This window comes from Tenrec ecaudatus, chromosome 8 (genome assembly GCF_050624435.1).
Source record: "Tenrec ecaudatus isolate mTenEca1 chromosome 8, mTenEca1.hap1, whole genome shotgun sequence".
NCBI lineage: Eukaryota > Metazoa > Chordata > Mammalia > Afrosoricida > Tenrecidae > Tenrec > Tenrec ecaudatus.
In genome coordinates, this window is record NC_134537.1 from 47,598,957 (window position 1) to 47,622,799 (window position 23,843).

General features: G+C 39.0%; 1 long non-coding RNA gene across 1 annotated transcript in view; it reads right to left on the bottom strand.

Moving 5' to 3' along the window:
• Positions 1–1,167: 1,167 nt before the first annotated feature.
• LOC142454302 (uncharacterized) overlaps positions 1,168–23,843 on the bottom strand; it is a 32,839-nt gene continuing 10,163 nt past the window's right edge. The window contains exon 3 of the long non-coding RNA XR_012785694.1: positions 1,168–1,248. This is a non-coding gene — a long non-coding RNA (uncharacterized LOC142454302). The remainder of the gene's footprint in view (positions 1,249–23,843) is intronic.

Below are 23,843 nucleotides of genomic sequence, written 5' to 3' on the forward strand. Positions count from 1 at the left end.
TCAGTTGGGTTTCAGTAATTCCTCTTGGTTACAATGCCCTTGATCAAGCCCTACCAAGCCTTCTACATCCTCCTCGTCATCAATTTTTGATCACTTGTTGTTCAATAAAACATTTTTTATCTGTTGTTTTTAACAATTTTTAAATTTTGAGTTGGGTGAATATTTACAGACTATCATTTTGCTTTCAAAAAGTTATACATATTTTGTTTCAGCTCATTCATTGTAATATCCCTAATGTAATATCACTTCTTCTTGTGCTTCTTGTTACCATTCCTACATTTCCCACAATCCTTCTGAACTTGTCTTTGGATAAATGCTATCCTTTTATAAAATCTCAAGTAGTTGTATAGTCTAGGGTGTGCATACTTCATTAATAGTGCATGAAGGTAACTAAGGACCATAGTCTCAGAGTTTCTACCAATCTCTATCCAACCAGTAAACTTGTTGGTCGCTTTTGTGATTTTGAATCATGTTCCACGCTTCTCCCTCACTCTATCCAGGAACTTCTAGTGTGGTCCTTTTCAGAGCAGTTGGTAGTAGTAGTCACACACCAGCTAGTTCTTCTGGTCTCAGGATCATGGAGTGACGTTCACGTCCATTGGTCTAATTGTTTCCACATGTCTTTGACTTTCATTACCCTTCTTTCCTCTGGATGGGAGAGACCAATAATTGTACCTTAGGTGGCTGCTTATGAGCCTTGAAAACCCCAGTGTCTATTCACCCAAGGAGAATGTAGAACATTGTCTTTGTGAACTATGTTATTCCAACTGACTTTGGAATAGCCTGAAACTATGGCCCGAGGCTCCAGGACAGGTGACACATTTCCTGGGCACATGACATGAACAGAAAATTTACCAAAGATGACAACCAGGCAGCCAGCAACCATATGAAGAAATGTTAGCTATCATCAGCCATAAGAGAAATACAAATTAAACCAATACTGAGAGATCACCTCACATAAAACAAAACAATAAATCCTGGAGAGGATACAGAGAAATAAGCACACTTTGTCATCGTGAGACTCTAAAATTGTTAAGCCACTATGAAAATCAGCATGGCACATCCTTAAACACATGCAAATACAAGTACCTTATGGTCCAGCAATCGCTCTACTTGGTATATACTCTAAAGACATCAAGAATACAACATGAACAGACAGGAACTCACCTATGTTTATTGCAGCAAGTTCCATAATAGGAAATCCCTCCAGATTCCTTATCCCTCAAGCCTAAATAGTGGCTTGAGCGGCTTTTAAAAGAGAGAGAAAAAAGGAAATGGAAAATTGAAATGGAGTGTTTTATTGGGCCTTAATCCACATATCACACAATTCAATAGTTCTATCATATCAGAAAGAATTGTACAATTATTACTACAATCAATTTCAGAATATTTCCCCCATGATTAAATAGCTTTTTAATCATCTTTTTAGTGCTCACTTCCTCTCCCACCTTCATAGTTTACTCCTGAAATCCTCTCACCCTCTCCAGCTTCCCCCTCTCCTACATCCCCTACAAAACCTCGAATCACTTATTATCTCTATGTAATAAAGAATAAAACTGGACTCTCTCGCTCACTCTCACTCACTCACTAACTCACCCACAAGGAAAAAAAAGAACAAAACTGAAATGAAGTGGTAAGGATGAAATAATAGTAATGTAAAGATAAAAGTACAAACAATAAGTAAGAAAAGGACCACCATAAGTATTCTAAAAGCCAGGGGAAAGGTTTTGTCATGGAATAAGCAAGAGATCCTTGCACCTAGAAAAAATTCAGGTTGAGTCTAGAGGGAGGTCAACTGACCAAGTATCAAGTTTGATCTAGCATAATCAAGATCACAATGATCTGTATTTTATAGTAAGGCTGTTCCAGATCTTTGTCGTGGCTAGAGGGATCTGATGGTTTAATCTGACTAGATACTCTACAGATGGGTGTGGGCTCCTGCTCTTCTCCACAGCCTTCCGCCAATTGGGTGTTCACAGGTTTAGCTTTGATACTTTCCCCCTCATCTTATTTAAATTTTATTATTTCATCTTTGGATCCCACAAACTAGTATGCTTCTTTCATGTGGGCTTAGCTGACTCCTCGCTTAAATGGCTGCTTAGTTGCATATGAGTCTTTAAGATCCCAGCCACTATTCCAATCAATAGCAGGGCACCATCTGGTTTCTTCACCACACTTTGCTGTAGCACTCCTGTCGTCAGTCATCATTTCATGCAGGTGAGTGTCGAGCGGGACCATATTCTCAGAACTAACTGTTTGGGGACTGGGGCTAGAGTTCATCTGGGACAAGTAGGTTTACTGTGGCAGTTGTATGGTGATGAATTCAAAACTCTGTAAGACCAGTACCTCAACAACAGCAACAAACCAACGAGCAGAGACAAGTTCATCTCCAACAAACAAAAATGACTCATTCCCTCAAAGTGTTGGTTATGCTTAAGAAGTTTTCATAACTTTTCTCTCTGTACTCTATTCATTGATATATTTGTATACATCTTGAAATTGCACTCACTTCCTCGCCATATAGAAAGTTACATAATTTTACCTTTTATTCCTCCTTTCTATTTTGAAGTTGTTATCATTTACAGCTTAATTCTCCTGGTTGCCTGTGGTTAGAGTTTTAGCTTTATTTTACTTTTCTGAAATCTTTATCTGGGTAACATTTGTCATCTGTATTAATCTTAGGTCATTGTGTAATGTCATTGGTTCTCTATCAGAGAACTCTAATGTAAGGCACTTAGTTTTATGGGTCAGGCATCCGGGGGGGGGGTACAGATTGGTAGAACAAGAGGTAGATTAGATAACTAGAGGTACATTCGTGAACTTTTTGCCTATTTGGTGGGTCAGTGAGTCTAGGGGTAGGGTGTGTTGCCTAGGATATGGACTTCCACTGTCTGCACAGTATACAGGTAAGGAGTAGGCTAGGATGTGGTCTTCCACTGTCTGCACAGAGTACAGGTAAGGAGTGATGTGGGTGACCAAGAGCCCTTACTCCACTGCTCACCGGGTGGACAGGAGTATGGTAGATGAAGTTAAGTGAGGGGACAAAAGGAGAAGGTGAGTGATTTTACTATCAGGGAACCTAAAAAAGTTCATGGAAAAATGGAACTAAAAGATAATTAAAATTTTCCAGTACCTTTTGAAGCCTTTTTGTATGATCCTTGATAGGGTGTTAGTGATGAGGGTTTGTATGTTAATCACCAGGAGGGTGAAGGGAGAAGGAGCATGCTCCTTGGGCTATCAGACCAGGCTGCTGGATACTTCCAATTTGCTGAAGCTAAGAAATCAAGATCTGACCCCAAATAAATGGTGGTGGAGGTGAGGGCCTGCCCAGAATCTGATCAGGTGGAGGATTTCCTATTGACATCTTATATGTTTATTATCTTATGTGTGCTATGTATCCGAATCTAAATCCCTCTGCTCTTTGAATGTTGGGATTTCTAGTGGTTGCTTCTTCTCCCTTCTTCCTCTCTTTTTCTTCCTTAGCTCTACTTCAAGTCCTGCTTACCTTACTTTAAATATGTCTACCCAGTTTCTCTATCTCCTATTAGGAAATCTTTCTGTGTTCCTCACCCAGGATCGCTGCTTCCTTTGCCTCAAGATGGCCACACTGTGTCAGGCAAGCTGGCAGGGCACCTCCTTTCCATGTCTCTTCCTATCCATTGTTTCCTTTCAGTTCCTTCCAGGGGTGTTCGACTACATAATTCTTTATCCTTTTGTTTGATGCTCAGGATTCAAAGATTGTTATCAGATGTGCTTCATGTGGTTTCTCTGCTCCTGGCAGTACAGAAGCAGCATGGCATGTCGGACTAAGCGGCCATCTTTGTTTCTCCTCCTTGCTCCAGATTTTATATGCTGTGTAATCTCAAACTACCTCCTGGTCTCTGAATACTTTGTAACATACATTTCTGCCATCGCACCATCTCCTGTTTTTCTGAAATAGTCTTCTTTTCCTTGCCCATCTAGACTACCTGTTTTAAGTAGTAGTCTGCACACTTTAAAAATTTTAAATCCTATTAGTAAAAGGATTTTAGTGCGCAAATATACCATGAATATTTGTAAAACATATACTTTAGAACATGATATGTACTTTAAAAGACATACGCAGAAATCAAGAGAGGTGCAATAAGGAATATTCTTTAAAATAACTTTTATTTTATTATCTCAAACTTTTTTGCTTTCCCTCCCATTCCCCTAGCTCCTCTTATCACCTCCAAGAAAAGATGATTAATTAGCACTGTCTTAGATACATACACAATCCTTAAATATTTTGTTAATTATAAAGACCTCACATTAGCAGTAGGTACAGTTCACTCATACTTAAATGTAGGGTAGAGTTACATTTCAACAACACTTACTGCCTGTGTTAGATTGGGTTGACTAGAGAAACATATCCAGTGAAATACATATATGTGTAAGTAAAAGCTTTACATTAATAAGCAATTACATATCAAGAAATTATCCTAGGCCAGTCCAACTCAAGTCCATAATTCAATACGAGTCCATAAGTCCCTCTTCAAACTCACACAGCCACATGCAATGATGCTGGCTGTAGAAGCTCACAGTTCTATGAACTCAAAGTTGATGAAAGCATGGCAGGGCTCTGGCAGCTCTCAAATTGGCCAAAAAGCAGGAAGGAGAATGGCAGAGAGAGGGGTAACTCCCCAGGGTCCCCCTTATGAGAAGCCCACACCCCCAAGGAGGCACCATCAGGATGTGCCCTAATTGACAGGTTGGATACCACCCCTACATGTTTATATACCTCCAACTTGGCCTAAAATTACCTAACTACTACACTTCCATCGAGTTGAATCCAATTTATAACAACCCTATAGGACAGGCTAGAACTATCCCTGTGGGTTTCTGAGACTAATTCTTTATGGGAGTAGAAAGTTTTCTTTATCTTCCAACTTTGACAACGGGGGAAAACTCCAAAATTCTTGAGAAACGTCAGGTCTATTTCTTGCCAAATTTGAAGAGTTCATTCTTGTTTCTACCTAGTGACGTGACTAAGAGCTTCTACCAAGATTAGGAGAGTGTCAGCTCTGCCTTTGTTTGTTCACTTACACTTGCTCCATTAGTAAAACCTATAGTCCGTAATTTATTTGCAATAAATATTTTCAGTTCTGATCAGGTATCAAAGAATACAAAATCATATCATATTGAATAAGGGGGAGTGCTGAATGGAGACCCAAAGCCCATCTGTAGGCAACTGGATATCCCCTTACAGAAGGGTCACAGGGAGGAGACGAGCCAGTCAGGGTGCAGTATAGCACTGATGAAACATACAACTTTCCTCTAGTTCTTTAATGCTTCCTTCTTCCCTCTATCATGATCCCAATTCTACCTTACAAATCTGACTAGACCAGAGGATGCACACTGGTAAAGATCATAGCTGGAAACACAGGGAATCCAGGACAGATACCTCCCTACCCCCCAGGATCAATAATGAGAACAGCGTTAGCAGGAGGGGAAGGGTGGGGGGAGAAAGGGGTAACTGATCACAGGGTCTATATATAACCCACTCCCTGAGGGACGGACAACAGAAAAGTGGGTGAAAGGAGTTGTCGGACATTGTAAGACATGAAAAATAATAATAATTTATAAATTATCAAGGGTTCGTGATGGAGGCGGCAGGGATGCCAAGCGCTCAAGTAGAAAGAAAATGTTATGAGAATGATGATGGTAATAAATGTACAAATATGCTTGACACGATGGATGGATTGTGATAAAAGTTGTATGAGCCCTCAATTAAATTATTTTTAAAAGAAAAGGAATATTTTCAGTAACCAATTTTGTAAGAGTTGATTTTAAAACAGAATAATATAATCTGGAAGTCCACTTACTTAAATCAAGTACCAAAAGAATGGAAACTATAATGAAATAGAAAGGCACGTGTGAAATATTTCTTTCCATAGGATATTGTAGATCATGTAACCCCTGTTCCATTGACACAGGGGGTAAGGAGGGCACCAGTGTCTATCAGTAAATTAATCATTGGTAATATAATTCATTACATTTTAAGATAAAAATAAGTTGAATGTTTCTAGCACCCCAAAAGGGTCATCCTGTGAAGCCACTAGGTCCATGCACCCACTATCATGATCTCAATTCTACGTTACAAATCTGGCTAGACCAGAGGATGTACACTGGTACAGGCAGGAACTGGAAACACAAGGAATCCAGGTTAGGTGATTCCTTCAGGACCAGTGGTAACAGTGGCTATACTGGGTGGGGTGGAAAGGGGGAACCGATTACAGGGATCTACATATAACCTCCTCTCTGGGGGACGGACAATAGAAAAGTGGGTGAAGGGAGAAATCGGACAGTACAAGTTATGACAAAATGATAATTTATAAACTATCTAGGGTTCATGAGGGAGGGGGAAGTGGGAAGAGAGGGGAAGTGGGGAGGGAGGGGGAAAATGAGGAGCAGATACCAGGGGCTTAAGTGGAAAGCAAATGTTTTGAGAATAATGAGGGTAACAAATGTGCAAATGTGCTTTATACAATTGAAGTATGTATGGATTGTGATAGGGTAGTATGAGTCCCCAATAAAATGATTAAAAAGACCACAGTTATTGTTAGGTGCAGTTGAGTTCTTTCCAACTCATAGTGTTCAACAGAATAAAATACTGCCTGGTGGTGTGCCAACCCCATTAATGCTATTGTGTTTGGGCCCATTGTTGCAGCCACTGTGTCAATCCATCTCATTGAGGGTCTTCCTCTTTTTCAATGACCCTTCACTTTACCAAGCATGATATTCTTTTTCTAGGGACTAGTCTCTTCCCCAAAGGAGCCCTGGTAGCACAATGGCTACACATTGGGCTGCTAACTGAAGGGTCAGCAGTTAAACCACCAGCCTCAAAAATGAGGCTTTCTATTCCAGTAAAGAATTACAATCTCAGAATCCTCTGGGTGCAGTTCTACCCTGTCCTAGAGAGTCACTATGAGTCAGAATTGACAAGATAACAGTAAGTTTGATTTGGTGAATCTCTCCCATAGCATATGAGGTGAAGCCTCCCTCCCCTCACTTCTAAAGAGCATTTAGGTTGTATTGTTTTCAATGACAAATTTGTTTATTCTTCTGGCAGTATGTCAATATTTTTTGTCCAAAGTATAATGAAATAGATAAATTGTTCTCTGGTTTCCCACATGCATACGAAGCAATTAAATATACCATGGTTTAGGTGAGGCATAGCAACAATGTTGATTTTCAGTACTTTAAAGGGGATTTCTGCAGAAGTTTGTCCAATGCACTATATTGTTGGATTTTTGACTGCTGTTTCTATGAGCGTTTATTGTGGATTCAAGTAAAGTTAAATCCTGAGCAACTTCATTCTTTTCTCCATATATCATGCATGATGTTGTCTGCTGGTTCTGTTGTATTTCTAGTTTCTTGAGTTGCAGTCCATTCGCAAAGGCACAAGTGTTTGATAGTCATCAGCAAATGCTTCAAGTCGTCCTGGCTTTCAGGATGTTAATAAGCCTTCTTCCAACACTGTATGTATATACACTTGGAAAATAATCTGTTTGTATATACACTTGGAAAATAATCTGTTTGTATATACACTTGGAAAATAATCTTCTCTGGGACACTTCTTTTCCTCTGCACGATCTCCAGAGATCACATACTGGCACATCCGTTTACAGGTAGCCTCTACTGTAGCACAGCTCCCTCAAGGCTAAGAAAAGACATCAGTCATTTCTAGGATGACTTTTAGTCATTTTCATACTCCTATAATTCTATGACCTAAACAAAGACATCAGTGACTGGTTAAATGCTAACTAAATGGACCTGAATAAAGCTGTATGTGTTTCATTCCGATGGTTTTCTAAAGAGAGTTAAGGCACTGCTTTGAAAACCATTTTTCAGCTGTGTGAAATTCAACACACTACTTATCTGAACCTGTTTCCTAGCCAGGAAAGTAAAAATGATCCTATCGTGCCTACCATGCAAGAGATGCTGGTCATTATGTGCCTCAAGCATCTGGCACAGTGACTCGGATAAGTTAATTTTTTACTACTGATTACGGATAGTATTTTAAAAATCGCCCTTGATTCAACTACCAAATTAAACTGCTACTGATTTTTAATACAACCAATAGGCCATGTCATCTGTATTCCTTTGTCTTAAATTGACCCCTTACATGATGTACTATCCCTATCCTGGTGGCACTGTTGGTTAGGCATTGGGCCACTAACTGCAAGCTTGGCTGTTGAAACCCACTAGCCACTCTGCAGAAGAATAAGGTGTCTGCTTCTGTAAAAGTTTATTGCCAAGAAACTCTATGGAGTTGCTATGAGCCAGAATTGACTTGATGGCAGCAGTGGGTCTAGTTTTGTTTTTGTCTTTTTGCAGGGTGCATGTCTGAGGCTGCTTCAGAGGTTCTCATCAGTTTCTCTTTGCAGACGGATTCCTTAAATTCCTCTAAAACCCAAATCCAAACTCACTGCTATTGAGGAAATGCCAACTCATATCGACCCTATCAGACATATGGGTTTCTGAGATTGTAACTTTTCAAACTGCTGACCTTATGCCATGAGGGATCCTTAAAGGTTACCATCTTCTGCTATTTGCCGTACCTAATAGGTTACTTTTTTTGTGCAAAATATATAAGAATTATTGGCAAAAGGTGTCACTGTTTCACTAAACATTAATCAATTGAGAAATTTTACATTGCTACCACTTTTCTTTCATCCTTCAACAGATTTAATTTCTTTAAAAGGTAGAAAATGAAGACAATACAAAAGAGGGCAAAAACAATGTAATTCACCCAAATACCATAATATGCAGTTCATATGTTTACAGGCACACATCTTTACATAAATAGGATAAGTGGAGTTGTTTCATTTTTTAAAATAAAAATTTTATTGTGACATAGGTGAAGGTTTACATAACATTTCTCAGTTTTGTGTTCAACAATTCACACACATTTTGTTTTAGCTTAACCACTTCAATCCCATCAATGTGTCATCGCTGGTGGTACTTCCTCCCAGTGTTTCCAGTTTCCATTCCTCCTTTTACTAAACCTCTATTCTTGGGGAAATGCTGCCCTTTGAGTCTTAAATGACTGAAGATTCTAACACAGGGGTGAGGTCTATTCCAGATCTAAAGGGTGACTAAGGGCCATAGTCTTGGAGGATCATTTTATTTGGGGCATGTTCCAATTTTCCTATATGCATTCATGGTACAACCCATGTACTTATTACTCATTCGAGTCAAGTCACATTGGCAATTGCAGGTCCAGAAAGCTTCGTTCCATCCAGGTTACTAAGGCGGACTCTACTTTGAGAAGTCAGCACTTCTCCAGGTGTATTTTGAGTACTTTCTAACCCGAGTGGCTCACCAGGCACTATGTCAGATAATGTTCCACGGCTACTCATGACATTTGCACTGGCCAGTTATTTTCAGAAGTATCTAGTGATTGCCTCCTTCTTAGTCTATCAGCTCAGGTGATACGGGTACACGATGGGTGACACTGCTGGTATTTGCTTTAAAAGATTTTTAAAATTGTCAATTAAGGGGTGGAGGTGGTAGTGTTACATTTCAGATAATCAATTTTATATTCAACTGAGTAAACTATGTATCAACCCCTGGAATAGCTTGCCCTACCTCACCTCCATTGATTACTCTTCCTTTTTTAAAAATCTTTTTATTAGGAGCTCATACAACTCTTATCACAATCCATACCTACAGCAATTGTGCAATGCACATTTGTACATTCAATGCCCTCATCATTCTCAAAACATTTGCTCTCCACCCAAGCCCATGGCATCAGCTCCTCATTTTTCCCCCACCCTCCCTATTCCCACTCTTTTATAGATTAACATCTTCCCCTTCATCCAAGTTAATGCCTGACAACACTCTAACCTTTGCTTCATCTTCCTTCCCTTACATGGCCCCCTTGGTAACCTCCATTGCCTGCTTCCTCTCATATGAAAGTTTTTGTATATTTCCCCCTTATAATAGTGGTCTCATACAATATTTTTCCTTTTATAACTGATTAATTTTGATCAGCATAATGTTCTTCAGGTCAGTCAATGACATGAGATGCTTCATGTTTTCATCATTGTTTTTATTGATGCATAGTATCCCAGTGTGTGTTTATACCAACGTTTATTTATTTATTCTTCTGATGATACAGTGCAAAAAGAAAAGAACTCTTTTTTGTGTGTGTGCTGTTGGTGTCTTGGTTTATAGGCCTGTTCCTGTAGTTATTTGGGACACTGATTCAGAAAATTGTATTGGATGGACCACATAAGCGCTAGTTTTCTTAGATAAGGTGTTCTGTTATATTTTCAGCTACTACGTTAAACTAATTTATTAATTTATCATCCAAGTTTTAAATATGAGGAGAGGTCAGACCCACAAATTAGATGACACTATAAAAATATTTGAAATATTTGAAAAATAATTAGGTACTAAAAGACATCCAAGGGAAGCTATATATGGACCCACAGTGGCTACCATAGTTGGCTACTCATTGAACTGCCAATCATAAGCACAGTGGTTTGAACCCCCCAGTCACTACACTTTGGGTTAAGAAACCCAAAGGAGCAGTTCGTCTCTGTCTTATAGGGTCACTATTAGTTAGGACTGATTAGATGGCAGCAAGTTGGGTTTTTTTGGCATAAGAATCTATGTAATTGGTAGACAACTGGGGAGCAGGTGGGGAAAGGAAAATAAAAGGATGAATATAAGGAAGAAAAGGGGAACGGGGGCATGGGGCACTAACCCAACCAAGGGGAGGGTATTGTTTATATCTCCACAGGGAAAGAGGGACCAGACTTCAACCCAGTGCTGCAAAGTGTGAATGCAACATTCTGGCGTGGAGTAGGGAACCAGTGGAGAGGTCAGGGAGGCTGGCCCCAGCACTAAAAATTAAGTGGAATCCTGCCCCTCCCCTGAGAAGAATTTGTTTCAAAGGACGCATTGATTCTGCAGCTCCGGGAGAGGGACATATCTGATCAGAGCACACGGAAGCAGATGAAGGGGGTGGGGGGGGGAGGAGACAGTGGAGCACAGCCTGGCCCACCAGGCCATAAGGATGATGTTCCTGATTAGATCAGCCAGTCCACAGAGAGGACAACATGGCAGGCCCCACTATGAGACATGATGCCCCTCAGTGACCAAGGGCGATACAGGGGACAGCACCGGAGACACAGTGTGCGTATTGCACCTGATCTGATCCCACCACACCGAGGCAAAGCACTGGGGGAGTGCAACGGAACAGCAAGGGAATGGAGTAGCAAGGTCCCCAGGGAAGGCTGAAAGTGGACTTTGGAGCCAGGGCGTGGTACCCCAACAGACTGGACTGGAAAACTCTCCTAAAGACCAACAAACGATCCTTGAACTAACTACAAGCTTTTCTTTCTTGATGTGTTTTGTTTTGTTCTTTGTCAGTGGTTTGTTGTTGTTCTGTTGTATACTGTTGTTTTGTTTTCCTCTGTCTTGTTTTCATGCATGTTATTATCTCCACAGGTCTGTCTAAATAAGATAGGCTGGATGAACTATCTGGAGGAAAAACAATAGGACCGACAGTTCCGGGGGGACTTGGGATAGTGGGAGGTGGGGGGTAAGGAAGTGGTGTTAACAAACTCAGGGACAAGGGAACAACATGGGATCCAAATTGGTGGTGAGGAGGGAGCGGCAGGCCTGGTAGGGAATGATCAAGGGTAAGGTAACGTAAGAAGAGGTATAGCTGTAACCCAGGTGGAGGCAGAGCATGATAGTGGGGCAGGAGGAAGGTCAAGGGAAATGAAAGAGCTAGGAGGCAAAGGACATTTTTAGAGGTCTAGACAAAGACATTTACATGCAAATATATATATATATATATATGAGGATGGAGAAATAGATTTATGTGTCTATATTTTTAGGTTTAGTATTAAGGTGGCAGAAGGACCTTGGGCCTCTACTCAAGCACTCCCTCAATGCATGAATACTTTCTTCTATTAAATTGGCATTCTATGACACAACTGCTGAAGCCAAAGCGGGTGAACAAGTAAATGTGGTGAAGAAACTTGATGGTGCCCGGCTATCAAAAGAGATAGTGTCTGGTGTCTGGTGTCTTAAAGGCCTGAAGATAAATAAGAGGCCATCTAGTTCAGAAGCAACAAAGCCCAGATGGAAGAACACACCAGCCTGTGTGATCACGTAGTCCCGAAGGGATCAGTTATCAGGCATCAAAGAACAAAAAATCATATCATTGTGTGCACACCTCCATGACACGATCGCTGAGGACAAACGGGTGCATAAGCAAATGTGGCGAAGAAAGCTGATGGTGCCCGGCTATCAAAAGAGATAGTGTCTGGGTCTTAAAGGCTTGAAGGTGAACAAGCGGCCATCTAGCTCAGAAGCAACAAAGCCCACATGGAAGAAGCACACCAACCTGTGCGATCATGAGGTGTCGAAGGGATCAGGTATAAGGCATCATCAAAAAAAAAAAAAGTCTTAACATAGTGAATGAAGGGGGAAGTGCAGAGTGGAGACCCAAAGCCCATTTGTTGGCCACTGGCGCTCCCCTCACAGAGGGGTCTAGGGGAGGAGATAAGTCAGTCAGGGTGCGATGTAGCACCGATGAAGAATACAGCTTTCCCCCAGTTCCTAAATGCTTTCTCCCCTCAAACTACCATGATCCGAATTCTACCTTGCAAGTCTGGATAGAGCAGAGGTTGTACACTGGTGCATATAAGAGCTGGAGGCACAGGGAATCTAGGGTGGATGATACCTTCAGGTCCAGGGGTGATACTGGGAGAGTAGAGGGGGAGTGGGTTGGAAAGGGGGAACCGATTACAAGGATCTACATGTGACCTCCTCCCTGGGGGATGGACAACAGAAAAGGGGGTGAAGGGAGATGCCGGATAGGGCAAGATATGACAAAATAATAATTTATAAATTATCAAGTGCTCATGAGGGAGTGGGGAGAGGCGAGGGAGGGAGAAAAAAGAGGACCTGATGCAAAGGGCTTAAGTGGAGAGCAAATGCTTTGAAAATGATTAGGGCAAAGAATGTACGGATGTGCTTTATACAATTGATGTATGTATATGTATGGATTGTGATAAGAGTTGTATGAGCCCCCAATAAAATGTTTTTTTTTAAAAAGAATCTATGTAATATATACAGATACATGTTGGATACTGCAAAGCCAGAGCATAGTTTGAGAAGAGTGGAAAATAAAAAATACAATTTAAAAGGCACATATATGGAAGATATGAGGGCAATTTAGTGTAAAAAAATGTAAGACTTCATAGCAATCTTCATCAATATTTTGAAGACATAAATTTTTCTTCTTCAAACTATGCAGTAAAAATTGAAGAACAGATTTTAAGAGATGCCAATGGACAATCTATGTTTAAGGTTTAAGAGGTGAGGTTCACTCCAAGCTTCCTTATAAGAAAAAATTCCAACTTTTCTTTTAAGAGTTTCCATGCACTGATGGAGAAGTTGTGTCATCTTATAATACGACTGGATATGTTTGATTAATTTTTATAAAGGAGTTTCAACTTTGACCGACCCATTTTACATTTTTATAGCATTTCAATATTATTGTACAAAACTCACTACACATTGATTATGACTCATAGCAAACCTATAGGAAAACGTGGAAGTTCTCTTGTGGGTGTCTGAAGCTGTAAATCTCTATGGGAGCAGGAAATCGCATCTCTCTCTTGCAGAGCAGCTAGTGGGTTCAAATAGCTGACCTTGTAGTTGACAAACATCTAACCCACTACACCATCATCAGGCCCCTTATTTATTAGACTGTAACACTTATATTTGGCCCCTTTTAAGGTAACTAATTGGTACTGCCTATTCAGTTTCTAATAGGCAGTGATGTGATACTTGGGGACAATTCCAAGTTCATGTAATCTGCACTGTTCAAATATATCTTTTAATCAAACGATCTTGTGTGAAATATAACTTGACCTAAATAGTGAGTACAGCAAAAACTACTTTAAATGAAATCAATGTGCACTTCCTCTATGTCAGGCTATCTAACACTACATCAAGATATACTAATGTTTACGGGCGAGCAGAGAGTGTCATATGTTCTGCATCTCAAAAACTAGAGCTGATAGGGAAAATCTGCCATTTTTGGAATTAACAAATCAAATGTATCTAAAAATGAGTCTAACACTTGAGGCACCAAAATGTGTCAGCCAGTATAAGCATTTGGGTTGTTTCCATATTCTTGCTATTATGTATAGTGCTGCAATGAACATGGATATGCATATGCCTGTCTGTGCTCTGACTCTTATTTCTGTAGGGAATATTTATTTTGCAATGCACATCCAATTATCCTATGGACCGATGATATGGAAATTCTATACATTTAATGTATTAGTCTAGATACTTTAAAGAAACAAATCCACAGAAACGCATATATAAGAGTTTTATATAAAGGGTAAGTGCACATCAAGAAAACATTCTAACCCAGCGCTGCCCAAGCCCACAAGTCCAACATTAACCAATTAACCTATATATCCAACACCAATTCACAAAGTCCCCCTCCCCCATCTCACAATACACCCACTATGACACCGACTGCAGGAGGAAAGCCGAGTCAGTGAATGTGTAAGTATCTCAGCACTGGCAGGGGTCTCCACACAGCTGCTCCAGCACCCAGGGCTGCATTGGGGTAGGTCCATGTGGCTTCTCCTTGGGGATGTCTTGCAGGCAGTGAGCTTTGCCAGCTGAAGCAAAGAACTAGATAAGGCAGTTATACCCTGGTCCAACCATCAGAAAGCAAGAGACCTGAGAACTAGAAAGGCGAGGCTCACCTAGCCATTTATCTCTCCGCCCTTCAACTAACCCCTCATGTGTTTATTGGCCAGGTTGGCACAATAAACTAACTTCCTCACCAATTGTTTGAGGTGATGCTGTATTGCTATCTATAGCGGCAGAATAGAGTATTACTTCTTTATGGAAGGCAGAGTGATCTCAGAGACTGGCCTGGAAAACTCAGGTCAAGAGTCCATCTCAGTTGTGCTATTTACTATTTGTGCGACCTTGAGCAGTATATTTATCCTAAGCTAAATATACACCCACCACACTCCTCCACAATCTTTTTTTAAAGAACTATTAATGTCTCTTTCTGGGGTGGGCGGTGAGGGTGGGAGAATTGAATAAACATTCTAAATAGTTTTATTTTTCCTTACTCTTACTCTTCACGTGGACCTTTGTGGTAGTCACCTAATCTGGTGTCAATTTAAGGATTGAGAGTGTAGGGGTGGAGTCTAGGCTGTCAATCTGGAGATAGCCAATGAGACTTCTGTGGACATGGCCTTCAGAGAATTCTAGGAAATCTGGTACTTCCTCCTTAAGGTGGAAGACACCTCTCTCTCTCTGCTATTCCCTGAGTCATTGCAGAAGGCAAGCCACATGGACGCAACCAGACCTCAGAAGCTGGAGAAGTCACAGAGAGACCTCTGCCAGCGCTGAAATGTTTCCAATGACACTGAATCTAAGGACTTTTTCTACCCACTGGCTTGTGATTGTCCTGCATATGGCTTCATTGCATGTGTGTTGGGAGTCTGAAGAGGACTTTATAGATTGGTATCGGACATATGGGCTAATAGCAGACTTATGGACTTGATCTGGGCTGGGATGTTTTCTCAATGTTCAATTGCTCTCATATATAAACCTCTCACTTATATACATGTGTGTTTATGAATTTGTTTCTTTAGTCTACCCAGACTCACACAACCTTGATATTAGATGGCAAATTAATTTCCTAGGATTGCTCTAACGAAGTGCCACAATCTTGGTGGCTCAAAAAAGAGAACTTTCTTCTCTCCTAGTTGAGTAGGCTAAACGTTTGCAAACAAGTAGCAAGTAGCACTGATTGCTACTAGAAGTCTGAGGGAGAGGCTGGTATAGGCCTCCTTTAGCTTCTGGCATCCCACAACCTTCGGCAAGTCTTATGTCATAGGTTCATCACTCCAAAATGTAAGCTTTGTTGTCACAGCATGTTCTTCCCTGTGTCTCTTCTCTTCTTCTAAGCCCACTGATCATAAAAGAGATTAAGAGCCATCCTAATTATCTCATCTTTACAAATTAAATCTGCAATGACCTTAGTTACAGTTAAGGTCACATTCTGAGGAGCTATGGTTTAGGGAAGTGGTCCTTAAACTTTTTAAACAGGGGGCCAGTTCACTGTCCCTCAGACCCGTTGGAGGGCCGGACTATAGTTTTAGAAACAAACTATGAACAAATTCCTATGCACACTGCACATATATTATTTTGAAGTAAAAAAAAACAAAAAACAAATGGAGCAAAAACACCCAGCGGGCCGGATAAATGTCCTCGGCAGACCGCATGTGGCCGGCGGGCCATAGTTTGAGGATGCCTGGCTTGGGACTTCAGCATACATTTTTGAAGGGCACAATTCATCCCAAGGTTTTCCTAGAGTTCATTACTAAACTACTAAACAACTCATTTATCTTAAAATTCCAGATTCTAAGTATATGGAGCACAGAGACAGTATCTTATATTTTGAAAAGGTACTATAGGTGTTTAAGACACGTAGGCTATGTAAATAAGGTCCTAAGAAGAATTTGCTCCTTGAATTATATTTTGAAGGGCTGACTCTCCATTGTAATTGCTACCTGCCTTATTGAACCTACCTTCATTTCTTCTTGTTATTTCAATTTAAAATTCAGCTAAGTGATTTTTCAAAAGTCACTCAATCACTCTAGGACTTACTTTCTTCATTTGTAAAAAACAGCTTAATTTTCTTTTTTACTTTAGTGGCTTGCTGTGAAGATCAAATGATATAAAATGCACCATAAACTGCAAAGCACTCTGAAAATGTTTTTTTTAGAAATGCAGACTATATGAAGCCAGTTCATTCTGTATTTTAATTTATAACTATTATACATATATTTCAAGCTTTTTACTGTAGATGATAATTTATACATCAGATAATTGTTTGTGCATCCAACAACTTGTTAAACCTAGTGGTTGCTCTGTTTCATACCATCCTTTTTCCTCTTCTTCTAGTATATAACTTTTTTTTTTGTTAACCAAAGCTAATACCAGTCTGTCCTCCAGCCTATTGCTTTCTTATCCCTTCTTCCTCCCCCCCCCACCATCCCCTGACACCTGTATCCATCAAAGTCTGTTTCTTTTGATACGAAAACCTTTCCTTGGTTTATTTTTTGTAACAGTGATCACATAGAATATTGATGCTTTTATGTTTGGCTAACTTTACTCAGCATAATATCCTCCAAATAATCCATGTCATGAGATGTTTCACAGTTTCATCATTTTTCTTTGACAATGTGTAATATTCCATAATCCTTATGTACCAAAGTTTATTTATCCATTCTTCCACTAACTAGCATTTAGATTTTTTCCATCTTCTTGTGCGAAGCTCTTTATTTTGGCAGGGCATATACCAAGTAACACTAGTAACACTATGGTATTTTTATTCATAATTGTTCTTGAAAGTTTCATGCCACTCTCCATAGTGAGTTGTATTGTTCTCCATTACCACAATCAGGATAGAGGGTTCCAATCTCTATTCAAACCCTGCAGCCATTGTTGTTTTCCAATTTTTTTAAAACTTTGCTATCAATTTTGGGGTGGGGCGGGGTCTCATCGGTGTTTGATTTGGATCTCTCAGTTGGGTAGTGGTGGCATTTCTTCAGATCAGTTGCCCACCTGACTGTCGTCTTTGGTGAACTGTCTACTCATGTCCTTTGCAAATCTTTGTCTTGTTGAGGTGTTGACGTTTTCTACAGATTGGAGAGATTAGTCCTTTGTTCAATAGATCATTGTCAAAATTTCCCCCCATCTATGGGTTCTCTTCAAACTGTTTTTGTGAAATATTTTGAAGTATAGAAGTGTCTTAATTTTCAGAGGCCCAAGTCATATATCTATTTTCTGCTGTGTGCTTGTTTTTCATGTTTGAAAATATATTTATTCCACATATTAGGACCCCTAAATTTGTCACTATTTTTCATTGATAATCTTTATAATTCTAAGGCTTACATTTACGTCTTTAATCTACATTGAGTTCATTTTTTGTATGTGAACTGAAGTATGAACACTGATTCATTTTGGACAAATGGAAACTTAATTTTTCCAGCACCATTTGTTGAAGAGACTATGTCTGCCTAATTTAGAGTGTTTTGATCCTTCATGAAAAATTAGTCTGTACATTGATGGATTTATTTCTGGGTTCTCTATTATGGTCCATTCCTTGTACCAGTACCAGACTATTATCACTACTGTAGCTATGTAGGCTTTGAATTGGAAGTGGAGGCCTCCTACTTTGTTCTTTATTTGCTGTTATTGTTTTTCAGTTGTTGCTGTTCTTTGCTTATCTAGGCCTCTTTCTTTTCCATATAAAGTTGGTGATTAGCTTTTCAGTCTCTTTAAAGAATGAAGCTTGGGTCTACATTGGAATTGCATTGATTGTATTTATAGATCGCGTTGGGTAATACTGATATTTTAAGAATATTGTCTTCCTATCCATGAACACAGTGTATTCTTTCATTTATGTAGCTCTCTTTCGTTTTCTAGCAGTAATGTTTTGTAATTTTCCTTATACCAGATTTTTGTTTCCCTGGTTATGTTTATTTCTTTTTGGTGGCTATTGTAAATAGTATTGTTGTCTTGCTTTTCTTTTTGGAGCTCTATTAGTATACAGCCATCTTATTGCTTTTTTTGTATGCTGATCTTGTACCCTACCACATTGCTGAATCCTTCAATTAGTTACCAAAAATTTCTTGTTGTGTATTAAGGATATTTAAAACTGAACATAAGCATATTATGCAAAAATTCTTATTTTTACTTCAACTTTGCCAATTTGGATGCCTTTGATTTCTAATTGGTTTCTACTAGCTCTAGCAGAGACTGCCAGTACAACATTGAATAAGAGTGGGGATGAAGGGTATTCCATTGCATGAGATGTTGACTGCTGGTTTTGCATAGATGCTATTTATTATACTGAGAAATTTGCCTTCTGTTCCTATTTTGTTGAGTGTTTTTTATCAGAAATGTGTTGGATGTTGTCAAATGCCATTTCTACATCAATTGACATGATTGTCTTGTTATTTTCCTTTGTTTTATTTAAATACATTGATTGTTTTTCTAATGTTGAACCATCCTTGGGTATCTGGAATGAACCCCACTTGGGCATGATGTATAATATTTTTATATTTTGTAGCATTTGATTGGCTAGCACTTTGTTAAGAATTTTTGTACCTATGGTCATAAATTATATGGATCTATAATTTTCTATTCTGGTGACATCTCTCCCTGGGTTTGGTATCAGGGTTATGGTCACAGCATAAAATGAAGTTGAGGGTTTGCTACCCATTTCTAATTTCTGGGATAGTTTCAGTAGAATTGGTGTCATCTCTTTGAATGTTTGGTAGAATTTTTCAGTGAGGCTATCAGGCCCTAGATTTTTTTCTTTTCCTTTTTTTCGGGAGGGGACGAGGGGTAAGTTTGTTACTGACTAGATCCATTTCTTTTTGTGATAGGTCATTCCGGTTTTTTTCAGTCAGTCTGTGTTACCTTAGGTAGGCATTGCATTTCTTCTACAAATTTGTCCATTTCTTCTAGGTTTCTGAATTTGTTGGAATACAAACCTTCATAGTATTGTTATTGCCTTTTGTAGTTCCATCATGTTAGATATGGTGTTGTCCACTAGATTCCCCTCCCACTTTATTTCTTATTTTATTTCTGCCCCCACCACTTCATCTCTTATTTGTAATATTTGTATCTTCTCCTTTTCCTTTGTTAAGTTTGCCAGTGGTTTGTCAATTTTTTTCCAAAAAGCCAACTTCTTATCTTATTGATTCTTTCTATTGTTTTTTTTATCCATTTATCTCTGCTCTAGTAGTTATTTTATTCTTGTGGCTGAAGATTGATTTTGCTGCTCTTCTAGGTGTTGGAGATTTTGGATTATGGTGTTGATTTTGGTTCTTCTGTTTTGATATGAGCATTTATTGCTATATATTGCACTATGAATACTGTTTCAGTTGTGTCATGTGTTTTCAATGTCATTTGGCTCAAGGAATTAAAAATTTTCATTCCTATTTCTTCAACTACCAATAATTTTTCAGCAGAGTGTTATTCAATTTCCATGTACTTTATTTTTCCCCTTTTGATCTTCCTATTGTTGGCTTCTTTGATCATTTGTGTGTGTGTGTGTGTGTGTGTGTATGCCAACCTGGTACCTGTCAGAAGATATGGACGGCAGTTAGCCTGTCAATCAGATCGCAGCTGATGACTTCCCTTGGAAGTGCATGGAGATACACAGCTCTCTGGAGGCTGGCTCTTTCTCTCTGGCTTGCTCTTCCTGCTTGCTGGCCACCCTTAGAGCTGTGGGAGCCTTGCCATGTTTCCCACTGACATTGGATTTGCACTCATTGTGCAAATGTGTGATCTTCCTGCAGTCTACATCATTGTATGTGACTATATAAGCCTCTAGAGGGACTTAGAGGCTATTAGATTTATGGACCAGAATTGGACTGAGATGGGATATGTTCTTGATAAATAATTACTTCTTGATATAAAGTTCTCTCTTAAACAGATGAATGTCATTGGTTTTGTTTCTCTAGCAAATCCAGCCTAACACAGCTTCCAATGTAATAGCATTATGATCTGAGAATATGGCTTGAAATACCTCAATGTTTTAAAATGTATTATGGCTTGCTTTGTGACCTGATATATGGTTTATTTTGAAGAACATTGCAATGTGTGCTAGAAAATAATATATATTGTACTGTTCTAGGGTACAGTGTTCTATAAATGTCTAAGAAGTCAATTTAATTCATTGTGTTGTTTAGTTCTTCTGGGTAGCTGATGAGTTTCTTTCCAGTTATTCTGTCCTGCCTCTAAAAACAAAATAAAAGCCCCAAACAATAAACTGCCATTAAACTGATGCCAACTCACAGCCACCGGACAGGTAGAACTGCCTGCTGGGATCCAGAGACTGCAAAGTCTCCTATTATTATACAGTATTCTTCGTGTCTCTTGGTGGATTTTGCTTTGAATCCTATTTTATCAGAGATTAATATTGCCACTCCTGATTTTTTATCACTATTAACATGATATAATTTTCTATCTTTTAATTTTTAGTTTATTTTTATTTTATGTCTAACATGTATTTCTTGTAAGCAGCATTTTCATAGGCCCTTTATTCTTTTAAAAATGCTTTATCATGAATTAGGTTGGAGTTTACATTTCAGACAATCATTTTGTATTCTCCAATTTGAATAATTTACCAACACTCCTGGTCGTCTCCTTATCCATTGTGCTACTCTCTGTCTCTTGCCTGGTGCATTTAATCCATTTACTTTCAGTGTCATTATTGATAGGTATGAGTTTGCCATTGTCATTTTACTGTATGTTTTTGTTCCTCATAATATTCTATGTGGAGTCAATTTTACTTGTGGATTTTCTTTCTGTTGTTTTTTGCCATAGTTTTATTATATACTAGGTCTTTGTGTTTTTCTTTTTTATTTTGATGAGGCTTGTGCTTATGCATTTTCTTTGAGTTTGTCCTGTCTTCTCAAGTTCAAATCAGTTTCAAAACCTTCTTGAATTAATTTCTGTTTGAATGCTTTACATCTGCACTATTCCTTCTATTTACTTTGTAATTGTCTCCATTGCAGATTGACATCTCTGGCACTCTGTTTTCAACCTTGCAGGCTTGTTTTGATTGTTACAATGTTGCATTGATCCCAGCTGAAGTAGGGACTCCTTGTCAAAGCGTTTTCAAGATATGCATATAGAGAGGATGGTGTATGGTTCATAAACATTATTTCTGGTTCTCTATCGAGTTTCTTGACAGCCTATTTAGTGGATTGTGTGGGCTGAAAGTATAAGTTTGGCTTCATCTTGGTGTTTACTCTTGCAACAGTAGTCTTATAGAGCATTTGTCCTTTTGTGATTGACTAATTTCACTCAGCATATTGATTTCTAGGTACCTCCATGTCCTGAATTGTTTGATGGCTCATCGCTGTTTTTTAAGAATGTGTAGTATTCCATTGTGTGTATATACTACAGTTGTTGTTGGTTTTTTTTAATCCACTCTTCTACCGATGGGAATTTGGGCTGTTTCCAACTTCTTGTAATTGCCAACTGTGCTTTAATGAGCATAGAAAACATAGATATGTTCTTGATCTGTCTCATTTTGGGCGGGTATATATGCCCAACAGCGGCATTGCTGGGTCTTAGGGTATTTCTATTGCCAGTTGTTTTAGGAATTACCATATTGTTTTCCACAGTGGTTGTACATATTTACAATCCCACCAGCAGCATAGAATAACTCCAATCTCTTCACCACCATTTGTTGTTTTCTCTTTTTAAAAATTAGGCTATGATTTGTGGGTTTAAGAGGGTTGCTTATTTTTGTTTTGATTTGCATGTCTTGGATGTCTAGGGAGCAAAAGCATTTTCTCATGTGTTTGTCAGACATTTGAGTATCATTCTTTGTGGATTGTCTATCAAGGATCTTTGCCCACATTTTAAGTGGGTTATTTGTTTTTTTTTATTATGGTGTTATAGAATTTTATAGATTTTGCTAATTAGTCCTTTGTCCATTATGTCATTGCTAAATATCTTTTCCCAATCCATGGATCCTTGTTTTACAATTTTGATGAATTTTTTCCCAACAGTTTATTGGCACATAATTTAAACATCATACCATTCAGTAGTTCAATCATATCAAAGAAAATTGTACAATCATTAACACATCTATTTTAGAGAATTTCCCCACCTCCATGGTTAAATCCCCTTCAAAATGAGTTGTGCAATCACAATCCATTCTAGTGCTCCCTCCTCACTCCTGCCTTCAGTATTTACTCAGGAAATCCCCTTTCCCTCCCTATCACCCACCCCACCCCTAAGTTCCCCATAATCCCTTGTATCATGTATTGTCATTATGTACCCATACTTCACAGCTGCTGAAACACACAAAAAAAATCACACCACGATGGTAAGGATAAAATCATAATAGTATAAAGACAAAAATACAAACAATGTTTAAGAAAGAAACGACCCCCATCAACATCAAAATGTCTGGAAAGAATCTTGTTATGGAACAAGTAAGAGATACTTGCACCCAGAACAAATTCAGCTTTCATCTATAGCAGTGGTTCTCAACCTAATTTCACGACCCTTTAATACAGTTCCTCATGTTGGGGTGACCCCCAACCATAAAATTATTTTCATTGCTACTTTATAACTGTAATTTTGCTACCGTTATGAATTGGGCAACCCCGTGAAAGGGTTGTTTGGCCCCCAAAGGAGTCCCGATCCACAGGTTGAGAACTGCTGGTCAATAGGGAGGTCAACTGGCCAAGTATTGAATTTGATCCAGCATAATCAAGATTACAATGGTTTCTGCTTGACAGTGAGACTTTTGAAGACTCTTGCCTGTGGCTAGAGCTGATCTGCCAGCAGATTATCCTGACTAGATATACTACAAATGGGTTTTGGGCTTCCAACTTCCCACTAACCCTCCTCAAAGTGGGTGTTTGTAATTTTAGCTGACACGTTTCTCTACACCATATTCGAATTTTGCAGTTGTCACCTTTGCTACACACTGATGTGCTTCTTCCCTGTGAACTTAGATGAGTACTTTTTTGATGTATACAATTAAAAAAAATATTTTAAAAATAATTTTATTGGGTGCTCTTATAGCTTTTATGACAATCCATCCATTCACTCATGTGTCAAGCACATTTGTACATATGTTGCCATCATCATTTCACCAAGCATTTTTCTAGTTGAGCCCTTGGTATCAGCTCATCTCTCCTCACCTCTTCCCTCCCTCCCTCATGAGCCATTGATAATTTATAAATGTATATATTCATGACTTTCAT